Raw genomic sequence first — 19,308 nt, 5'->3', positions numbered from 1 at the left:
GAGGATAACGTGAAACTTAATGAAGTGAAACAGGATTGCATTTTGCTCGGAGTGATTCTATGATGCCTCAGTTAGGGCTGCATTATTACTCACCTCAAACCACTAGCTGCTACTGTCTCCATGTGAATTGTTTTAGCTATATATTGCTCATTGTTTCATGTGCTTATCATTTTATATTTTTTTCACTGGCATTATGTTTTATTTTTACTCTTCCATCTTTTGCAACAGTGTATCAGAAGCTGTATTTTAATGGAAGGTTTCTCAGGGTTTCCCCTAGGGGTTTCCATGTTAATGCTTTAAAATTCAATCATTAACTTTTCCCTTAAGTGCAAGTTGGAAAGGGACAATGAAAGACCGTATAGCACAGTGTGCAACTTTATTTGACAAACCTTTATCAGGATTGATTTACCTGGTATGTAAAGGGGGAAATTTCAGAAACCTTGTTTTCCCCCAGCTTGCATATTTGCTTCAGCTACATGCTGTATTTCGTTTACTTAACGAGCGGCTTGCTACAGCAGGTCTCCTGGATTTGCTGGGTTGGTTCTTGCCCACGACTGCAAGAAAGAGGACTAGGAGACCCCCAGGGATCCTTCCAGATCTGTATTCCCAGGCCAAGATCCTACAGACTGGGCACGGAGGGGGAAGATTTTTCAGATGTTTTGATGCAAACACAATTGCTTCCTTGGGGAGAAACTTGGCATGTGTTTCCGCAGAGAACCGTGCTTGCGTAAGCAGCCCCCTGCCACCCTCCGAGCTGTACTAGTACAACCGTTTGTGGGGCTGGTGGCGAACCGCATCGGGGCAGTGCCACGGGTTCAAAAACGCCTTTTCTTTGGTTGTTGATTACTTTTAACTCTGATCTGTCTGACTGTGTGGCTGCCGTGTCGGGGCGGAGAAGGTGGCCTGGGAGGAGGGAATGTGTGGCAGGGAGCAGGAGGTAAGGGCTGTTTCTGCCGGCCGGGCTGCTGCTGAAAGGAGTAATTGCTTATCAAATTGCAATCAGCAGTAGATGACACGCGGTTATGGCAGTTGCTTGAAAAATGTAGCTGAATGCTCAGATGTCTTAACACAGTTGTGTGCACGTGCAGTTAGCCGCATACGTGAAGAACCGATTCTTTATTTCTGTTGTAATTGTGAGATTTCACCTGATGATTTTACTTCTGTGATATATAGCTATGTGTTTGCATAACTTCAGGGTACATTTCCTATATTTTTCCTTTCTGTTGTGTGAGGGTTTCAAAACCCAAATTTCCTGGAAAATAAACCAGGGCATCATAAGGGTATGAGTTTTATTAATCAGATTATATTTGGCTGGATAGGTGGATGCTTGAAATTCTAAGAGGGAAGATTAAACCACCCCTAATGGGGTGCTTTTAATCCTAGAGAGCATAATTGTCACCTGCATGCAATTTACTTTTACATGTGCATATAATGTTAAATATACTTTTGAATGTAGTGTAGACTTGCTATTAAATTCTGAATGGCGGAATTAGGCAAATAACACCATTTTAATTGGTATGGTAAGACTGAAAAGTCACTGGAGCGTAAACTTTCCATAATCTGCTATAACTTCACTCTGGAGTGCACTGATGCTTTTGTGCATTGTTCTGGGACTTGTTCTCATTCTTACTTTAGACACCTTGTTTCTGCCATGATCCTATTGTAGCCGGCAAGAAAACTCTTATAGCACAACAGCTGTGTAGTATGCGTGTGTATTTAGAGAATCATGATACACTTTCTTGTTCACACAACTTGTACGAGTAATTACTTGCGAGTACAGTCTTTATTCAACACAGAACAATCAGAGAGTTTTTATTTCTTCTAACCTAAATCAAGAAAATGCATTAGCATTAAGGAAAGTGTTAACTTTACTGTTTGTCCTATGGTGGGTCGCTAAAACTGCCGTTTGGGTTTATCTTCTTATAGTCTTGCGCTGATTTTAAAAACAAGATTTTCAGAAGAAATCTTAATTTTATCTGTTCTTTCTAAGAGGAAATGGGTTTCTTGCCAGCAGCAGCCTTATGAGAGCCAAATACATCTTTCATATGCTATATTGTTGCCTGTATTAATTGACATATATTGATGTATCTGTGAGCAGTGAAACTACAAGCTACAGCTTTCCTGCAGGCGGCAGGCTCCCAGCCTGTGGTACAGAGAAATTTGGGTTGGTGCAGTCCTTTAAAACCAAACCCGAAGATATCCAGGCTAATCACTTCATTTTTCTTCACTGAAAATGAAGGTGTTTTCTGTTCGGCGTATTGAACCACAAAGATAACTTTGTTTTCTCCTCTGGAAGCTGTCTGCACTTGCTGTGATGTGGTAAGTGGAAGAGCTGTTGCCAGTAGGTCTATATACCAATTCAGCTGCTCTGGATGAAGATACCTGTGTGGAAACTGTCTTTGTCTGGACTGTCTCCTTGTCTGTCTCAGGATTGTAGGATGCTGGATGTAACTACATGCAAGGCAAGCTATGATCTTCTGAGTATGAAATCTCTGGAGTTAAGGTCCCTCATGCTTCTGGTTCTGGAAGAGGCATTATCTGTGCTCAGTACCGAGAGCAGGGGGGTGCCACATGCCCCACTGCTCTGGTGACACCTGTCTGGCACAGCCGAGGACACAGCAGTAGTACAGATCAGGATCCCACAGGATCCAGGTATAGCCAGGAGACACATACAGTATCTTTCACTGTAAAAGCAAAATCCATCACTTTTTGTCTCTGCAGCATTTTAAGCTGTGCAGACTCCTGAGGCAACAGCTCATGTCTCCGGCAGCAAGATACTCAGTGGTAAGATTAGCCAGCAATTCGTGACAGACTTCTTCCCCAGAGCCTGCAGCAGCTGGGAATTGTGGAAATGGCTTGGGGGAATGAGGCAATATATTTCATTAGTGAGTTAGGATGAGTTTAGTCTTCATTAGTAGAACCCTATCAGTTACTTCACACACAACACCAAAGCCATCGAACAGTTGCTTCTCAGGTGCAGTGCAGTGTTGGAGAGCAGCCACAGGTTATCCACAAAGCAGGATATTCTGGCTGCTTTTCCTTGGGACTTTAAACAAATGAAGCAGCACTTTTTGTTGTTGTTTTGTGTACCATATTTATTAGTTTGGTTTTGTTTCATCTGGTGGGATAATGAGGTGAGAAGGCAGTTAATGAAGTGGTCTTTAGTGTTTGCTTTTAGACAATGTTACCTGTATGTTAAATGTTACTTGTATGTTCCCAATCACTGAATGATTGTTGGTCTTTTTTTTTTTTTTCCATTTTATGGTGTTTTATTGTAAGATGATTTTATGGGTTTTGGTATGAATATTGTCTCAGGGTCTTATGTAAATAACAGAAGAATGAACAGATGTAAGGAGCAACTGTCTTTTTTATGTGTTGTATGCCTGTGTATGGTCTATGGTGTGGATGTACTTCCACATTTGTATGCACCAGGAAACAGGTTTACAAGTTGATGCAAAGTGTAAGCTGGCTAATGCCATTGAAGTGAGCAGAGTTAAAATTAATATAGAAACAATACATCTCAGATAAACTGGGCTTTTTTCACTATTAAACACTCTTTTCTTTAACTGTTCTGGTTGTCACAAGAATCTATTCAGTGTCTGGGGAATATTGTCCTTGAATGCCTTTTGAATGGTAAGTACATTATTTGCTGGAGAGGATCAACATGACAATGTCCAGAAGTAATGGTAATGTGCAGCCCTAAGCCATATGTGGATATTTAGTTATAATATACATTATTGTTCTTTTAACTCACTGGTAGGTTGTTTTATGGCAAACTATTTTGTCACTCTTTTCTTTCCAACTCTCCAAGTTTCATGTGCGATCTGGGAGGGACTGGGAATTATACATTTTCCTTCTTGACAGCTGACCTGTGCTTGTCAAGAGGAATGTCTCTTCTGGTATTGACACTTGGTGGTACCATCAAAATGATATCCACAGCTTGACAAGAGACATGACCAAACTTCAGTTCCTGATTGCAAAGTTCCAGACAAATAGAAGAAGAAAACATTGTCTTTGCCTCTTTCAAAAATGAAAGGTGTTTCCCAGCCATTGCAGAAGATCCTAGAAGCAAATTTTGGGTACAAAAACTGAGAATATGTTTCAGCTAACAACTACCAAACTCCTGCATCTCCTTTTCTGAATAATACATGAAAGTATTTTTGAAGTTTGGAATTTAACTCCTCATTCTCAGTCCTCAGCAGGACAGCACTGACCTCTTTCTCTCCCTTTGTTCAAGATGGAAAGAGTCTCCGGTCTTTCACTTTTTATTAATTCAAAGCTTCCTTCCTTCTTTCCTGCAGTTTCTGGATTTCTCCCAATGTGGATGTAATGACTCACATTTCCCAGATGTGAAATGCAAATGTGGGAAGTGGGATCCTTCCCTTGCATCTCTAGGGATTTCTCAGAGTCTGTGGTGCTCTTGAGTTTCTTAATTAATGTGTCCCTCCTGATTCAAATGGTTTTCCTGCTGGCCACAGTGGTTTTGGGGCTGTTACAGTACTTAATAAGGCATGTCTTTGAGTGTTCATTGTACACACATCTTAAGCTTTTTTGGGTCTGCTAGCTTCTTGAAGACCACACAAAACTTCTTAACTTAGTTCTTAGACATAGGCAAATACCTCCTCCTCCTGTCCATTTTAGGGCTTATCTCCTCAAGTTGTTGTTTGACAATACCAAGTTCCTCGCCAGAAGAGTGTTTTGAGCTTGTTCAGGCAACCTGCTCTTTTCAGTGCACAGCTGAGAAGCGGGTAGGACAGGGCTGTGCGCTGCTTGTCTGTGGTGACTGTCCCAGCTCCTCTCTGCTATCTTCATCTGCTGATGTGACCCCACATGGAATCATTCGCATTATTCATATGATTTCCCCAAGGTGTTTGTACCAGTAATTCCTTAGCTTTCTCTTTGTTCCTTTCCTTCAGAGGTCCCTGTAATCAGCCCTTCAGTCTTATCACCTTTACTTCTCCATTGAAGTTAGTAAAAGAACAGGGAGAGGAAGAGGTGAAATAAGAAAACTCAAAGTCAGAATGGTTCCACTTTCCAGGCATGTGCCATCTTCACCTTTCTGTTGCTGAAATGCTCCATTCAGTCTCTCAGCTGAGACTGAAATTTTCTGGGCCAGGGACATCACATTCAGCCTTGCCCACACAGCCAAGGCTCAGCGTCCATGTTCGATAAACATCCATATCTGGTTTTAAAATGCATTGCAACACACAGTCCTCCTGTGGGCAAAGAGAATATTCAAAAGACAATCAGCTGAGCAAGAAAAGCCAGCTGAGAGGAGCAGCACTTCCCCTCTTGAACAGACTGGGTTAATACAAAGACCAGGTAATTTCTCCACTTGAGCGATATCAGCTCCAGCAATATCAGTTCCAGCAATATCAGCTCCAGAAAGCATCTGGGGCTTTTTTCATAAAGCCTGTTTTCATTATTAAGCATAGAATTCATGTTTTATGTTTCCTCATCTAAAAACAGTTCAGACTATTTCTCTGTGCATCTGATATTTTGTATTAAAAGTGGCCCAAATGTTTAATTTGGGAAATACAGCTGCCATAAAATACAATTTGATGACAGCAGAAAAGTTGGCATTGGATGAAGAATATACTGAATGCAGCATTACAGCTGATTAGAAAGGGCCCTCTAACTCTCAGCAAAAATATGCAATTTTTGTCATTGTGTATTGAAGGACCTGGCTTCCACCCTAAATATGTGAAAATCTCAGCAGTCAAAACAAGATGCAACTGGAGAACAATTAAATTGCTCAAATTTCATTTTTAGTTTTGCAAATTGACATGCAGGTGCAATGCAAATTGACAGGGCAAAAAAAGCTTGGTAAGCAGAGACGTCCCTGTGCATCCCAGCCAGAGCTGGCTTCCTGTAGAAACAAACACTGTTGCTTCTAAGCCTTTTCTTTAGCCCGGTGGTACACAGCACAGACCCCAGGCTTTGAACAGTTGCCATTATGTTTGCTTAGGGATCCAGATGCAGTGTATGTAGGGCAGTAGAGCAAGGCAGCGCAAGAGAGAAGGGGAAATTTAGGATGAACTGTGACTTGACCCCTACCTGATCCACCAACCTCTCTGCTCTTCATGAAGCCAGTGTTTCACCTCTTTCTCATTTTTGGTCAGAGTTTGTTCTATCATTGTCCATTTAATTTAGCCTGGTGGATTAGCAAATTGGAAAGAATAAACAGAATTATCCCACACAGCTGATCTATTCTTAATGAAGCTAATGGAGTAGAGAGTAATCTTCAGGGTGTTGAAACCCACATCATAATTCTGCCTTTTGCTTATGGTGTACACTGCCTAAAACCAGCCCACATGTGACTGATGGTAAAATGTCACTTGTCAGAGTTTCCAAGTTCTAACTGTTTGCCAGAAAGGATGGGATGACGACATGCTTCAAATAAGATTTCTTGCATAGGCATCTCAGCTGTATTGGCAGAGGCATTTTGCAGAGGACTCTTAGTGGGCAACTTTCTAAATGAGAAAGTAAATCTTGGGAGACAGTTGTGAAAACATGGTACGTAAAGTGACTCCTTGGATAAACTCCTTGAAAATTAGATAAAGTTAATTTTATTGCTTCTAGAGAACAGAGCATGTAAATGATGTTGTTGATATCCCTGTCTCCTAACAGGGAAGGACTATGCAGTTGGCACTGAAGAACTAAGTAACAATTGGGTGAGGAAAAAATGAAGAAAATGGAATAATCCCAAAATCAGAGGGTTGTGAAGGTGGTGACAGGCAGGATAATGTGTGAAATAAGTGGAGTGTGTTTTAGGATGGCTGTGAAGGAGGAAAAGGATATCAGCTGGCACTTGAGGACTGATTAGAAGTTGGGTTTTTTTCTTTTCCTTCAGGTGAATTTGAAAGTTTTTAGTCATTTAAAGTTTATCAAATACAGCCTGCCCTAATGTGAAATGCCTGCTCAAGAAGAAAAATGATATAACTATGCCAGATTTGGAGTGAGCAACAGAGGTTCGTTGAGAAAGAAGGTTCACAGGCAGATGTTGCTAGCAACATTTTTATGGTGATTTTTAGGCTACCAACATATACAGGTGTTATTTAACTGGAAATGGAAACAGCTCAGTGAGAGACTTCTTAGCAGAGAAATAGATATTAGTTGAATTTGGTCTTAATTTTTATTTATCAGTTTTTACATAAATTCAAGATTATCCTTTCATTATTATGATGTTGGTGAATTTACAGGTGAATGGACAGTCCCCTGGGTCAGCTGTTGTTTGGGCAGGTTACTCTTTCTAGTAATTCAGAAGATGAAATTTAAATAATGTAATGTTCTCATAACAGTTATCATTTATTTCTTAGATGGAATGATTTTCCATCGTAAATAGAAGATGTTCTTGAAAAAATACCACTAAGGCTCGTTCTCTTTCATGGAAAAAACTTAATTTCACCTGGCAAAGATTTTAATGAATATCATCCTATGTGTATCAAGATAAACATTTTGGGCTTATTTTTTGTTGTCTGATCATTCTGAAGTTATTTTTATTTCTTTTCTCATTCCATGTAATAAGCCATTTAAAGTGAAACTGATCCCACTAAAAGGATTATTGATAATGGGATCTAGCTCAGGGACAATTACAAGGTTGGCTGGAATAACAGGATAAGAGGATGACTGTTGAGTATGGCTTTTAAGTCTCTTTGGTTTTTGGTTCTGAAATTGAGATTTGATCAGTCAATACTCATGAGTGTCCAATCTGAAACGCTAGCAAGCACAGTTCTTCACTATGGCTCCTTGACCAGTAATGTCAATAAGAAAGCTGAGATAAAGGATCCAGGGCTACTATTTCTTTTTAAAAAAACCTTTCTCCTAACTCCTATGGGAGCACGGTACCAGGCTGAAAGTCCGTGCTTTTTTCTACAATCTTTTCCTGAATTTCTTAGCCAGGTGTTTGTTTATTAAAAACCTTTTCATGCAGTGGTTCAAGATGCTGTGATAAGCAGCCTGCAGTTGGTCTGTAGGACCACATGAAGTGGCAGAGCCTGTGTAGTTTGCTTCTGAAGCATTTCCATTTGAGAGTTTGCTGGTAGGAGTGTTTGGATGTGTTACAGGAGATTTGGCAGGCTGGGATGGTTGTGTGGTTGAAAATGCTCTGCTGCTCTCAGCTGTTGTAATTCCGACTGGGTTTAATAGGTAGAAGAGATAGAACCTTTTTATCAATTCTTCTATTGTTAGATAAATTTGTAGGGTTTTTTTCTTAGCATCAGTCCCACTCTCACTTTTTTCCCTTTTCAAGTCCTTTAGAATTTCGCCTTTTATGGGGTCTCGGATCATTGTTGCCTAGCATTTAACAAAATGACTCCTTGACATCATGTCTTGCATCTCTGTATGGGCTCTTTTCGTCTTTTACAGATGTCTGCCTTTTCAGTGTAGCTGTTGAAGATAAAAGACAAACATTATAGAACATTATTATTTTTTTTTTTTCTACAGTGTCTCATTATTCCTAATGTGACTCAAATGTCTCTTCTGCAAAATTTCTGCCCTCCCTACTTGCAGGTCAGTTCTCCTGCCAGAGGCACCCTTGGGTCTTCTGCTGCACAGTCCTTTGTCTCCTGCTCTTTAAGAGTTAAGCTAATCCCATGCTTCTCCTGGTCAGCTCTCTTTTCAAGCATTCTCTCCAACTGCATGTCCATCCCTTAAATGTGAATATAAGCATGTTTGAACACTTACTGTACCATTCTGCTTGCTGACAGTTCTGTGTGTCTATGGAACCAAGAGGATACAAGCTGAGGAGCTGTATGGGAACACTAGAGAAAATGAAAATGGAAATTAACATTTAAAGAATTTAAATAGCTGGGAATCTGGAGAAATACAGGTAGAATTTTCATGTTGCGCTTTTCAAAACTTAAAGCATTCTCTGTGGAGAGAAATGTTCTTTAACATAAAATTGAGAAACTATTTCTGGAGTGCATTACTAATTAGCAGAGGTACACCCTTAAGTAGCATGGAAAGTTCCTGCTGGTCGTTCCTGAAAATGATGTAATCAGGCAGCTGCACCAGTATGCACTCAGCAGCGGGAACTTGAGGCACATTTCTCAAAGCTTTAAAGATTCCCTAAAAGCTAAAATAAGCTATTAAGCAAGGAGCTAGTTGAAATATGGATGGCTTGGTGAGGCTGAATGGAAGCCTAAGCGTGAAGAATGTGCTTATCTGCCCAAGATGACTTTGTTGTTTGCGAACTTTCAGTGTGTGATTTCACTAAGACAAACTTACTTGTGAGTAGCTGCATGCACATCATGAAAACATGCTGTTAAATACTTTCTGCCTGGTCAGAGTGTTTTTTGTGGGTTGGGTTTGTTTTTTTTTTTTAGTAGTAGTATGCTAAGAGTTTTTTCCTCTTGACCTCCATCTGTTTCCTTGTCTTTCATTTTGGTATTTGGTATTTTTTTCCCAGCTTAGCAGTTTCCTTGTTGTTGTTTTCTGAAGTTTTCATGTAGTGACACACATTTAAGCCTTCTTGTACAGAGATGGATGGGTTCATTGGTATGTATCTATGGCTACATTATTTATATATAGTATGTGTATAATATGGTATATTGTGCTTTTCTAATAGAGTAAATGTGATCTGTGCAATGACCTCTCGAGAATACCTAACCCTGTAAAGCTCCATTCATCAGTAGTTTCTGTTGGAAGCCCATTTCAGGAAACTGCAGACATCCTGGTTTTTTGTCTTACACTATTTTCTTTTCAGGATTAAGAGATTTCCTGCTGGGGATTATATTAATGCACCATTGTATATACAATAATTATGTGTTATCATTATTAAAGGCAAAAATTAATAGTGGCTTTGAAATGATACTAGAGCTGTCTTAATTTTACAAAGTTCAAAGTTTCAGCTGAAAACCTCCCAAGAAAAATAATGGTCACAGTGACAGTTTGCTATCATATGACACGTATTGTCCATTAGAAGAGCAGGTATGGCATTAAGTATCCTAATAGCTTTGTTTCAGAACATAAGCTTGTGTGAATGAAAGGAAATCACCTGCCTTGCCTTTTCATGCCTGATTAGTTTTTGCAAACAGATCTTGCATATTGAAGAAGATGATGAATTGACGCTAACAGCAGCCCTAGAACATCAGATAAATAGAGGTAATTTTCTGGATAGCTTGTTCTGTAGGTACAGAATTTGTTTTCTAAAATGGTCATCTCCTTTCCCCTTAGAGAGCACTTGTGTAAGTTACACATCTTGAAAATTAACTGTGAAATGTATTTTTCTGTGTGAATTGCTAAAACCTGACAGTGCAACTCAGGCTCTGAACACTTCAAGAATGGGAAAAAAATGTCTTTAAGTGCAGTTCCTTACTTTACTAAAACCCAGCTAGGAACCTCAAGGACATTATAAATTAAATTAGTTTTGCATAACTCAAATAAGGTTTTTCCATGAGCGGAAGGGCTGAAAAGATGACAATTGTGAAAGAGCTCCAAGCACAGTACATTTTCTGTAAGTACATCACTGAGATTTCTAGGTGAGGGCATATCAGTTTTCCATGATCCTGCCTCCTCCTTTCTTGGCTTCCTCTCTGCCAAGGAGTGTCTGAGTGCTGGGTGGCAGCTCTCCCAGGACGCTGCGGAATGGTTGCCAGCACTTTCCCAGGCTGTGACTCCCCCCACCGGGGATGTATGTTGGAACTGGTGTCCATCTGCATTGATTCCTTACCAGGGATGAGACATAAAAGCTGGCAGCAACCACGGCTTTCAGGTGGCCTTTGGCACTTCCAGGTGTGGGCAGGAAAACTTGTCTCCATAGTCTTCAGCCCCTCCCTCAGTTTTATGTTGGCACAGCTGCACTGTTGGTGTCCGAGCACTCTTGAGGTGTCTGATAACATCCTAATTTTCTCTGGAGGAATGAGAAGAGCATTTTCTTGGCATCTCCTTTACCAGGTCATCTCCAGCTAACCTATGGGAGGTTGATTTTTGGATCCTTATCACCAAAGTGGAACCTATAATGCAGAATCAGTAAAAGAAAGGGAATAGTGGTTTCCACAGACTGACTGCATAACGGTCTGAGAAAAAAAAAAATGTCCTATTCTCACATGGTCAAAGGCAGCTTTTCAGTGCTATTCTTTTTCAGAGCAAGATGTTTCCTGAAGACGGAAAAATTAATGTACCAGATGTGGTAAAAGTGTCAGCTGAAGACCACTTTGAATAAAAAGCTTTTTCAGAATTTCCAAACAATTATGGTCATATGTTAACATTTCTTTAACCATCTAACAGGATACTAGTAAGTGCTTGATCCGGAGAGGTACACAGATCCTCGAACAGATAGGGATGACTTAGAAAATGATTGGACTGTCACATACTTAAGTTTAACTATAAATAAGAAGTGTTTGAGAAAATGTTTAGTCATCATTAATTATATGTTATAAAACTCAAAATTAACAGAAAAATGTAATGTCATTGTAAATCAATAAACATATAGGTAACTGTACACAAACAAATAAAAAGCCTTCGACAACCATTGCCTACCCACCATGTATTTAAAGTTAGAAAAATGTAGAAATATTGAAAAATTTAGACATATTGGAAAAATAGCATCAGAACATTCTGACACATCTGTATGTTCAGAGCATAAGATAATGTCATCAGCAACCCCTCAACAAAAATTTCAAAGCATTGTCTCAGGAGTTGTCCGATCGCTTCCTCCCCAAAATGTTTCCTGGTATCTTTTGTAATCATTTTTGGCTATTCTCACTTATTTGCTGTAAGGGGAACAAAGATGTTAAACAGTGATAGTACCATTCCCTGGACTCCCAGCAGCATCATTACTGGCTATCAGTTAGTCAATTAGTAATGTTCTGCTTTCAGGGAGAAAATGTTTTTTGATGGAACATGCGTGCCCATAACCTTGCTAAGGGTGTGCATACTGACAGGTTCAGCTTGGATTTCGGAAACAGCCGTGTACTCAAGGAAAATAGTTGAGCTTTCTGTTATTTTCATCACAGTGAAAAACGAAATGGTGAGTACTGCACTTGCTAGTTTAAAAAACCTTTCAAAAATTTCCACTTAACTACACATTTCCAGGTGTAGTTAAGTAGGTTAAAATCAAGCTTTCTGTGTAAAGTTTTCCTATAAAAATGTTCCCTTAATATTCATATTTTTTTACCCTCTACAGTTAATCTGCATTATGTAAAGACTAACATAGCCAGAAACCATATCAAACGATCAAAATGTTTCCATTATATTTGCAGAGACAAGGAAAGTTCACATTACGTTTTTCATCTGAGTGCTACCAACCCAGCAGACAATACCTACTTCTGCTGTGTCTCTAGTCGTAACATTTGGTTTAGCAATTTCTGGCACATCTGACAAATTAAGGAGCCAGTGTTGCAAAGCGATCGTTGTGGGAGGCCAGCACGGCTCTTCCTTTCCCAGCGACACACTTCTCAGTAGGGGGGGCAACTAATGAATGTTGTGCTGTTCTACAACCTTTACATTTACTATCTTTTTCATGTTTTAGTTCTGAGTATTTTTATTCTTGGGTAAAAAGGAGTTTGAGAAAACTCTCAACGCTCTTTTGTGCCAGGTCGCTCACCTATGTCCCTCTCTGGCACCTCCTTTCTCTACCAGCCGTTTAGCATCCCTTTGCTTTCCACGTTGCTTTTCCCGTGCCCACATTTACGCTCCGTTCAGTCTGTCGTCTTCAACAGCCATCTCCCTCATACGCATAAACTGCAGCAAGCGAAGAATATTGGCTGATCAACATAGTGATAAGAGTTAATAAGATGGGGTCTCATAAGAATCATCTTCTCTATCTTGATACATTTTGGATGGCAGGCAAGTTTTATTAGATGTTTTTATGCTGCCTGCCACCATGATACCTGCTCCCTGATTAGAAGTCCCTAAGTACTACTACAATACATATAGGTTATTAATGTTCCTCTTATTTGATATTTTAGGGAAACCCCTTCTTAAATGTGTAAAAGAAGCTAAAAATTTGCAGAGTAAACCATCCAGATTTATTCAGGAATATTATAGATTGAAAAAATGGGTAAAGTGTGAAGTATTTATTACAGTCTGTCTTAATGTGCTTCTTGTCTTAGTGCTATGGCAGCAATTAATTCAGGTTGGGTTTTGGTTTGGTGGGGGTTTTTTTGTTTGTTTGTTTTTTAATCTTTTGATTTATTATATATTTGGTTGTTTACTTTGATTTTGGTACAGTTCCCTAAATGAACTTTCAGTTAAGCGGTTCTTTTTGTTAACCACTTGTACCTCTCCAGCACTGTTACTGAATTTATGGAGGTCTGAGAAGCTGAAGGTATACCCTGCTGATACAGATAACCATAATGCTCAAGATTACTGGCTCACACAAGGAAAAATTCAGTGGACCCATCTGCCAGATTTTGCAGAAGAGCAAAAACTTTGGTTTTATCTAGAGGGTGGACAGAGACATCTTTAAGCAGAGAAGAAAGCTGAGGTTATAGAGTAGCTGCATTAAGATGCTCAGTGGAGTTATTTTTATTTAGGAACACAGGGTTGAAAAGGACCTCTTGTGTTGTTTTTAAACAAGTCAAAGTCATAATCATACAATTCTCGATAAATAGCCTCTGCTGAAATCAAAACAAGCTGTTCTTTTTCAGTTAAATAGCTAACCCGGGGTGCAGAATGGGACAGCTCTTTATTGAAGAAAACAGATTAGTAACAGCCTTTGGATCCCAAGAGCTGTACAGAACTGAAGAGTCTTCAGTTTCTTTGTGTTTAAGAACAACGTGGAATTTAGCTACCTGCCAGACTGCTGACTGTAGTGCCTACCATTGTATGCAATTGCTAGGGTGGGAGCTGGGGAAGTGTCGTGGTTTAACTCCGGCAAAAGGAGCAAAAGGAGGCTGAAAAAGTGACGTTTCCTAACAATCCAGTTGATAGCAGCTTCTGCAGCTGTCAGTGTCTTCTGTGCTCTTATCAAATACTATGTCCCATTTGAATATGCTCCACTGTATTTGATGGCCTGTAGGAAATGAGTGAAGGGGCTAGAAAGCCTCTGGGGAGGACACTGGTCAGTGGTCAGATACGGTCATCCTTGATCCTTCCAGACATGTGAAAGAAATTAACTCTTTCAAACCCCATAAAGTACTTAATCTTATACATATCTTACAATCCACTGTCACACAGCACATACAATACTTCTCTTTGTTATCTAGCTTTTTCTTTTCTCTCTCTCTCCTCCTCTTCTACTCTTTGCTACGCATTCTGTGCCCTTTTTGTTATTTTTTCATTTATAGTTTTGGGGTTTTTTTAAATTAAAGATGCAGAAGTCAGAGAAAAGGGAACAGGAAATGAGCATATTAAAGCAAGAGGTTAGCATGAATTAATGTATTAAACGCCTACAAATAAATAATGCTTGGTACCACCTCAAGGACAAGAAAGGTAAGAAAGACAGAAGAACTATCCTAGAGCTATGTGAATAGGGTAAATATAGGAAAATACTAAAATATTAAAATCTAGACCTAGGTGCATAGGGTGAATGTAGTAAATATATGCATTTCCATTACCTTTCTCTCTAAGCATTAATGAATTTTCTCCAGCTATGCTTAAGCTGCCTAACACTTGTTCTTCATAAAACTCATTGGCATGAAAACTCAGTGACTTTGAAAGATATGTATGTTGTTGTTCATGAGAAAAATAGAGTTTAAATTCATTGTTGTGGATGAACCTGATGTAGGAGTGTGTTCTGGCATTCTGGGCACAGAGACTGTCACAGGTTTCTCAAGCCTCACCCAACCCATCATCGCTGTGAAGGTTGCAAATGGCACATAGAGTTTATGTGCATGTATGTATCTTACACTGATCCAGAAAGGAAATTCTACGTATGTCACCTCCTCATTCTTCTCTTATGTGTGTGTCTTTTATCAAACAGGTAAAAGTAAGTGTTGGATTCTGTGTTTATTTATGCTGGTATACATATTTGGACCAGCTCCTTTGGGATAAAATCCTTTTGTGCAGTTCTGAAAGAAATTGCAAAGCCATCTTTAATGCACAGCCACTTTAATTCTGTGCAGCCAGCATAATGGTGAAGAAGCAGAAAGCAGTGGGGTGAGAATCCCCAGTATAGGCCAGGGGCTGTGTGCTTCTGCCGTGGGGCAGCTGTGATAAAAATCTGACCTTGTGCTGGTTCTTCTATCTGAAGCCATATCCTTCTACAAACAGAGCGTTTTCAAAAAGCATGCAAAGTGTTGGGCAGGTGAGGTGGCATTTATTGAGATGGTGGAGCTGCCCAGGTACATCACCACTGTAAACGGAGCGGCTGAACAAGGTAGGGAAAAAATAACCCTCTGGTCCCCGAGCAGGCCAGCGTGACTGTACCTGCTATTCCTCCGCCCGTCACGCAAATGCTTTGCATCTTCACACTGTTGCGATATCATCACTGAATCAATTTGTTTAGAGAAGAAAATCTTTACAGTGTAAGGAGAGGCAGGCGGGGGGGGGGTTTTTTGCGAGCCATGTTTTGAAAGGTCAGTGGCTCCCGTCGCTGTGCCGGCCAGTTGCTAGGCTGCTGTGGATTTCTGTGCTCCTTTCCTCAGCAAAAGGGATCTCGTGATGAGGTGCAAGGTTATATAGTGCCTTTTTAGTAACCTCACCCACTCCTTTCTGCTGGCTGAGCAGACCGAGTAAGGGAGATGCTCTCTGGAGCAGTTGTTTTCTTTCCAGGGTTCTCAAAAACAGCTGCTGAAGTAACAGGTAGGTTAACCAAATTAACCTAATGTATTAACTTGGGGAAAAAAGAGTCACTGTTTAGTGAGCAGTCAGGGCACGCTGGTTGACTAAGACTTTTTTAGGGATCAGCAGAAGTAGTTGCCACCTTCAACCCACTTACATCTTTGAACTCATGGCAAAGCACATTCACTTAATGCTTGGGTGAAAATTATCTAGCAAGGGTTGCAAAGTGCAGAGCTCTTGCATGAGCTTTTCTTTTAACCCTGCTTCCCCTTAGCTGTCTCAAGCACTAGGAACTTTTATGCGTGTCTGAGATGTGTTATCATAGCAATCAGCGCTGCCAGTGAGGATTAGGCCTTACAGTGGTAAAGGTGAATCAGATATGCAATAAGAGTCTTATTCTCCACCAGAAAGGTTAATAAAAAGATGCAGTGTGAGACAAAGCATGCTAGGGCTGGGAAGGAGAGGACACGGTTTCTCAAAGTATGTGCTTTCTGCCTGTTTGACTTCATTTGCAGAGTTCACAATCTCTGTACTATCCATGATATGGATAATTAGAAAACAGCACCAGAGTATAAGCAAATGAAGTTTTCTAACCTCAGAATAAAATTGCCAGATTAACGTATTAAGTGTTTATTAGACATGTGCAGCAACAAGAAGAGGTAGTTATTTAACTTGCCTATTAGTTTGGTGGCTATGAAAGGCAGAGTACTCCTTGAAGCGAGCGTGAAGTCAAGGAGATGAGGACAGATCCTACTATGGGGAGGTTGGCTGGTCTGTTTCTATGTTGGGCCAAACAGTCCTTATGGTTGGTTTAGGTTGCTTGTAACCTCACCAAATGTTTGCCGTGTAGGTTGTCAGGCAGGGCTCTGTGAAAGTAACAGCAAGTGATCATGTAACCAAATACCTAATCTATGTTTGCTTAGCCTGATATGTCATCAAATTTTTCCCAAGTAAGTTAATGTAGAGCTAAAATGTAAATGAAGGCCTCAGACCCAATTTAAAGCTTGCCTGGGAAGTTGGGCCAGAGATCTAGGCTGAGGTTGTGGCACCCAGCTATTGCTGTTTGTGCATAAAAATTAAATAGGGGTCTGTATGTGGCAATTGTTGACTCCTCTGAAAAAATTGTGTATATTTCTGCTTATTGAAGGGTTACTGTTCTGCCTTCTGACATTCTTGGAACTTCCTCCACCCTCAATAATCAGAGCTCGAAATGTAATTTTCATCCCTCTAGAAAGGGCAGTGAAAGATACTGCTCAGAGACAAAATAAGAAGCCCTGCCTTGCCAAGACTGCAAAATTGCTGCAGAGGTACGTCTGAATTGCTCAGGATCCCTCTGTGATCTATCATGTGCTTATGCAAACTCCACCTAACTGCATTACTTGTGATTGCCTGGAAGCCCTTGAGCAAAATTATTTGAACTTTATCTGTGCCCTGTTAATTCAGATGGCTGTCGTGGATTCTTATGAGCTATTCAGTCATCCAGGCAGTTGAACGTAAAGTATTAAACTTGCAATAATACAACAAATCCACCTTTGAGGCCCTTAGTGTTAGATGAAGAATGTGGTGGCTCTGCTTGTTCAAGTGAATTTGGCAGAATAATGCAATGGGATAATTTCTTGCCAAATTTGGGGTATAATCTGTGACACTGTGCTAGATTGGATAACAGCTTTTTTTGTGTTTAGGTTAGATGCAGACACCTACAAAAGTGTTGAATTTTCTTTTCCATCTAAGTAGACAGGGATGTGGTGGTGGTTTGCATCAAATGGTACTGCTTGATGATCTGGTCATTCATTGATCCAACACGAAGAATCACGTAACCACTGCCTTAGCCATCAGACAACTTGTTGAACCAATATTTGCACGTATTTAATAAGACAGTTGTTGCTTGGAACCCTACAGAAAGGGACGTATGGTTTACCCTGCTAGTTAAAAATAAAGAATCAGTTATTAGTTCATGCCAGTTTATTCAAAGCGTAACATAAACCCTGCAAAATTGTCTGTCATCTGGATGGAATCAACACATGAGAAGTATGGTCTGCTCTCAGATTAGCAGCACATGCTGGAAGGCAAATACAGAATGTGTGTGTCAAGTGGCAAGTACCTGGATGTGTCTTCTGTACCATGTGCCTGGCATCCTCTAACTTTTGCAGGCATTTTCAGTTAGATTCTGTGAATAATTCTATACTTGACTACACATGTGCTTTCTTATTTTACTGCATTAGCCAATCTGTTGTACCTTTTTCCCTCAATTTTTTTGTGTCAAAGAATTTGTTTCAGAACATAATGGGGAGGGAAGGAGGTTGTGGGTACACACTGGCACTGCTGTATGTTTGTCCTGAAGCAAATAGGTAAGGTCAAAAAATGAACTTTACATTTCAAGCAAAACGTCAAAGGCTTGTGAAGAGGTCAGTGATGTCCTTGGGGTCATGCGGGCACCTGCAGAGGCTGCTCAGAAAACTCTGTCAGCTGCACTGACATTTTTTTTCTGTGAATTAGAAAGCTGTGTCAGGAAAAGCAAAGTGTCCTGGTCTCCATTTCAGAGCTTTCCTTGACCTTTTAGGTGTGTAAATCCTAGCATTTGAATACCTCAAAGATGTTGTCTGAAATTTTAAACTCATTTGGATCTCATTTGCTTTGTGTGTTTTTTCTAATTAGCTGTAGGAAGAAACCTGTAAAGACTGCATCCAGCTAGGACCCTTTAAACTCACTTAGGATCCTCTATGCATGAGGGAGCAGTTTTGGTGGCTGCTTTACAAAAACTCTTGTAACCCAGCTGTGAATTCTAGTTTGACCTTTGTGAGCTGCTATGACCATTGCTCTATAATCCAAACTGTAGCTATATCAGATATCCCGTTTGAGATATAACCTATTCTTTATCGAAGCATTTATGTAATCAGGCAGTGTGGAGCACTGTATATCTCTCCGAAGAGCCACAGAAGTGACAAGCAAAGCAGGTCATTAGAGATTTTCCTTTTATCAGACCTGTTATCATACTCTCTAGTTCATTAATGTAGGTTATGTTGTAATAGTACGTCACGCTGCCATGAAGTTCCCTATTGTGCTAGACTTCGTAATAGAATTTAACTTACAATGAAACAGATGTTTGTGACAATGGTGGAGAATCATAGAATTGTTTAGGTTGGAAAAGACCTTTATGACCATCAAGTTCAACCATTAACCTAACACTGCCAAGTCTACCACTAAACCATGTCCCCAAGCACCTCATTCACATGTCTCTTAAGTCCCTCCAAGGATGGTGATTCAACTACCTGCCTGGGCAGCCTGTTACAATGCCTGACAACCCTTTTCAGTGACGAAATATTTCTTAATATCCAATCTAAATCTTCCCTGGCACAACTTGAGGCTGTTCGCTTGTTACTTGTGAGAAGAAACCAACACTCATCTCCTTTCAGGTGTTTGTAGAGGACGATAAGGTCTCCCCTAAGCCTCCTCTTTTCCAGGCTAAACAACTCCAACTCCCTCAGCCGCTCATAGGACTTGTTCTCCAGACCCTTCACCAGCTTCATTGCTCTTCTCTGAACATGGTCCAGCACCTCAATGTCTTTCTTGTAGTGAGGGGCCCAAAAATGAACAGAGTATTTGAGGTGCGGCCCCACCAGTGCCAAGTACAGGGGGACAATC

This window comes from Eurypyga helias, unplaced genomic scaffold (assembly GCF_000690775.1).
Source record: "Eurypyga helias isolate BGI_N326 unplaced genomic scaffold, ASM69077v1 scaffold9911, whole genome shotgun sequence".
Classification (NCBI taxonomy): Eukaryota; Metazoa; Chordata; class Aves; order Eurypygiformes; family Eurypygidae; genus Eurypyga; species Eurypyga helias.
The sequence above is the reverse complement of the archived record's forward strand: the minus strand, read 5'-3'. Positions refer to the sequence as shown.